The sequence below is a fragment of the Rattus rattus genome, chromosome 12, assembly GCF_011064425.1.
Source record: "Rattus rattus isolate New Zealand chromosome 12, Rrattus_CSIRO_v1, whole genome shotgun sequence".
Taxonomy (NCBI): Eukaryota; Metazoa; Chordata; class Mammalia; order Rodentia; family Muridae; genus Rattus; species Rattus rattus.
The window spans coordinates 36,608,114-36,613,089 of NC_046165.1; the positions used below are offsets into that span (position 1 = coordinate 36,608,114).

General features: G+C 38.9%; 1 pseudogene; it reads left to right on the forward strand.

Annotated features, from left to right (window-relative positions):
• The first annotated feature begins 3,361 nt into the window (after positions 1-3,361).
• On the forward strand, positions 3,362-4,624 carry LOC116913930 (annotated as a pseudogene).
• Positions 4,625-4,976: the final 352 nt, after the last annotated feature.

The following is a 4,976-nucleotide window of genomic DNA, read 5'->3' on the forward strand; positions in this document are numbered from 1 at the left end:
GCATATATACCATAGCTTTCGGTTAGTCCTTTTATGGGACCACTGAACGTGTAAACAAGTGGGTCTCTGATTCTTGTGCTTCCTTTGTTTGTTTTTTTCTTTCGTTGCTGTTGGCTTGGCTTTTATGACTTTTGATATGGTGGTTTTATCTCACTACATTTTATTTTGTTCTATTTTGTTGTCATCTCTTATAAACTGTTTTTTCACTAATGAAAAACAGAGAGAAGTGGAGCCAAATGAGAGAAGGGTAGGGAGGAACTGGGAGGAGAGAGAGAACAGTGTGATCAAATTATTTTTTATGAGAATATGGTTAATAAAAAGGGGGGAAGGGAAGGGAACAATAAAAGTATATAAGCATTCCATATCAACAATGGCAATAGTGTTACATGCTAGGTATAGTTAACAAAAAGTCAATGTAAATCTCTGAAGTGTATAAAAGTTTACCCACACTACTAAATCCTATCAATATCCCTTTTATATCAGTAGTTTTAAATATGCAAAGCACATTATACCATATCTTGTTCTATGTCGAGTATGCATGTCTTAAAAGGAGCAATTTCATTTAAAAAAAAAAATCCAGCGTAAAGTAAAAACATTACCATGGGCAGTATATCTGAGCAGTTAGGAAAACTGACAGAAATGAAACAATGTACCTAATTGGCTAATGAAACTTCTGTGAGCTTAGTGAGGCACAACTGTAGCTATCTAGACATAATCAGATTATAAATTATCTGCCAAAATTAATAGATCAGTCTCCTTGATAGACCTATCATATGGTGGCTTTGTGGTCAGCTGGAAAAGATTGAAGTTAGGTTGCAGTTGAAGGTAGGGGAACTGGTCTTCGTTCTACCTGTATTTCCTATGTCTGTTTTCTAGCCACACCGAAACTACTGTATTTCACACTATTCTCCAACGGGAAGGGCTGATGCTTCAGAAAACATGAGTCAAAACGAATCTTTCCTTGGTTAGATTTTTTTTGTCTGATACTTTGTCACAGTGATGACATGAGTCACGGATGTACCCTCTTCCTAGCAAATGCCCTGCTAGAACCACAAACTCCACAGCTGCTGTGGCCACTGGATTCTTTCTGGTGACTTGTTTGTGTGTTCTATGACGATCTATGTATAAACAAAAACTTAGTTTTTTTCAATTTAATAGCAACTTTCTTATTAATCCAGGTTATCTAGTCTGGTAAAACTTTGGTATTTTAGTCAGAAATATCCCTTTCAATGTGTTTAAAACATTAGCATTACAGGTTGTGGTGAGCTGACATGGTGGGGGTGGGGGAGTGCTATCAGCTAAACCCTAGACCTCTGCCAAGTGTAGTAAGTGCTTTTAACTACTGAGCAATCTCTCCTACCCATCCATGGAGTTTTAAAACTCTTTGTCTCACGTCTACAAAGGGTTCCCATGTAGCGACTCTCCAGACACAATATCATATGACATATATAAACCCTGGTTTGATTGCTACTTAAGCATGGGCTCAAAACAGCTTCTGAATTCATTGTCACAGCATCACAGATAGGTTCTACTCTAACTGGTAATTCTGGGTCCTCATTCTGTAAAATAAAACCTTAGATAATCGCTGAATGATAGACAAATTTGAAAGCGTTAGAGATTCACTGAAGTGTTGTTGTCTAAGACTGAGTTCCATGTATCTCATACAAGCCTTGAACTCATGATCCTCTTTTTTCTACATTCCCAGTGTTAAGATTATAAGCTTACACCAAAGTGTCAAACTCATGAGGTACTTCAAAATCAGGGATCAAAATCATAGCTTCGTACCTATTATATTGAGCAAGCATTCTAAAGCTGAATTATATTCCCAGCTCTCTCAATTGATTATTAATTTCCCATAACAATAAAAATATATAATGCTTGGAAAGTTGAAATTAATACTGGTAATTGAAACACTGAAAAAATTTTCACATGCTTTAAGACTAAAATGCATACTTAAATTTATACTTGAATTTTCTATATTTTTTATGTATAAATGTTTTTGGATTGTTAAACTTACCTATAGGTATACTGTGAATGCCACTACCAAAATGTACTCACTATACTTTTTCTCTCAGCTATACATCTCTTGGGCATATACCCAAAAGATGCTCCAACATACAACAAAGACACATGCTCTACTATGTTCATAGCAACCTTATTTATAATAGCCAGAAGCTGGAAAGAACCAAGATGCCCTTCAACAGAGGGAATGGATACAGAAAATGTGGTACATCTACACAATGGAATATTACTCAGCTATCAAAAACAATGACTTCATGAAATTCATAGGCAAATGGACGGAACTGGAAAATATCATCCTGAGTGAGGTAACCAATCACAGAAAAACACACTTGGTATGTACTCATTGATAAGTGGATATTAGCCAAAAAGCTCAAATTACCCAAGATGCAATCCACAGACCACAGGAAGCTGAAGAAGAAGGATGACCAAAATGCAGATGCTCCCACTCCTTCTTAAAAGGGGGAAAACAATATCCATAGGAGGGGATATGGAAGCAAAGTTTAGAGCAGTGACTGAAAGAATGGCCATTCTGAGCCTGCCCCACATGTGGCTCATATATATACGGCCCATATGTATGTATATATATATATATATATATACAGCCACCAAAACTATATAAGATTTATGAAGCTAGAAAATGCATCCTAAAAGGGACTGGATATAGGTCTCTCCTGAGAGACACATCCAGAGCATGTCCAATACAGAGGTCAATGCTAGCAGCAAATCACCAAACTGAGAATAGGACCCCCTTGGGGGGAATTAGAGGAAGTATTGAAAGAGTTGAAGGAGCTTACAAATGCAAACCAACCAGAGCTTCAGGGACTAAACTACTACCCAAAGACTAAACATGGACTGACCCAAAAGATGCCACAGGCATGCTGGTGCTGGTGCTGGTGCTGGTGCTCGTGGGGCACAAGAAAGGTATCAGACACCTTGGAATTGAATAAGACATGATCTTAACTGAGTTAGCTATCCACCTACCACCACATTTTATTTTAGGTATCTATATCCTGGTGTACTTAAATTTTCATTATTTTTAAGGACTGAGTTTGTAACTTTATTTGGTATAAATAAAACTACAGTGAGTATTATAATGTACTATAAGTCACTTTAAGATGTTTCCTGAGCTCGTTGTCATAATATACACCTGTAATCTCAGCCACAGAGAGGCAGAGCACAAAGAAATAGAAGTTGCAGCTTGGGGACCTAAGCAAAAATAATAAATAACAAAATAGTAAAAGTTCAAGAATTTTTACTTGACTCTTGGCTTGTCACAGCTGGTAACTGGACCCAGTGTCAGCTTCTTCCAACCTTTCCTATGAATCTGTAGCTATCAAGTATGAATGCCTCTCCATCCATGTTAACAAGGCTGATGTCCAGATTAGCAATACCTGCTTGGAGTCCTTTAGGCTGCCTTCGGGTTGCCTTCAGGTTGGATGTCATGCAACAAGACGAGATCTTCCAGAGAGAAGATAATTCCTTCAACACCTTCTTTGGTAAGATAGGAGCTGACAAGCATGGGCCCAGGGCAGTGTTGTTATATCTGGAATCTACAATTATGGACACAATTTGCTTTGGTACCTACTGCCTGCTCTTTTACCCGAGTAGCTTATCAGCTGCCTATAACTATGACCATGACCAATACACCATTAGCAGGGAGATCATTGACCTTGTCTTGGACCAAACGCCCAAGCTAGTAAACAGATCTTCAGGATGCCTTAGTTTTGCAGAGCTGTTGTAGGGGAATTGCCTCTGGGTTCACCTTTCAACTGATGCAATGGCTTTCTGTTGATTATGGGAAGACGTCCAAGTTGGATCTCTAGAATTCCTCAGGCCCCCTGATGCTAGGTTTTCCACTGTTGTCCTTGAGTTGTACAATTTCATCCTTAGCATCCAAACCATCCTGGAGCACTCTGATTTTGCCTTCCTGGTAGGCAATGAGGCTGTTTATGACACCGACCATAGAAACCTCAATATTGAACACCCAACTTACTTGTTAGCCAGATTGTGTCTCTCATCATTGCTTCTCTCAGATTTGATGGAACCCTGAATGTGGATTTGACCTAATTCCTGATGAACCTGGGTTATACCCTTGCATTCACTTCCTCTGCCCCCTGCTTTCTCTGCTGAGAAAGCCTGTATAAGCAGCTTTCTGTAGCAGACACTATCAATGTCTGCTTTGAGCCAGCTAACCAGAAGGTGAAATGTAACTTTCATCATGGTAAGTGCATGGCTTGCTGCCTATTATACTGTGGTGATGGGTTCCCAAAGATACCAATGCTGTTATTGTCATCATCAAGACCAAACAAAGCATTAAGTGTGTGGACTGGTGTGCCTCTGGCTTAAAGGTTGGCATGAGTTACTAGCTCCAATTGTGGTACCTGGTGGAGACCTGGCTAGACCAAAGCCATTGCTGAGGTCTAAGGTTACCTAGACCATAAATTTGACCTGATGTATGACTCTGTGCACTGGTATATGGGTGAAAGTATGGAAGAAGGGGATATCTCTGCGGTCCATGAGGCCATGGCTGCCCTAGAGAGGAATTAGCAGGAGATTTGGTGTGGATTCTGTTGAAGGAGAGAGTAAAGGAGAGGAATATTAATCTGTTCCATTCAACCCTTTAACACATAAAAATCTCAGAATATCAGCTTCAACACTATCTGACAGGCATCAATATTTCTTTTATGTTATTTTCATTCTGCAATCATGTCTGTCTCTTCTGTGTGTGACTAAGATTTTCCCATGATGTCTTAAAGTAAGTTTTAAAAAAAATTAAGAGATTTTATTTTCCTTCTTAAAAACAATGCATGACCATTTTGCAGGAACATCATAGGCAAGTGAACAAGCAGGGAAATAGTATTAACAGCAGAGAATGCTCTGAAGTAAGGACACTTAGAGAAAGGCAGTGGAAATGCTTGATTTAGATCTGCAAAGGAGTTGGTCTAAAGCAGCTC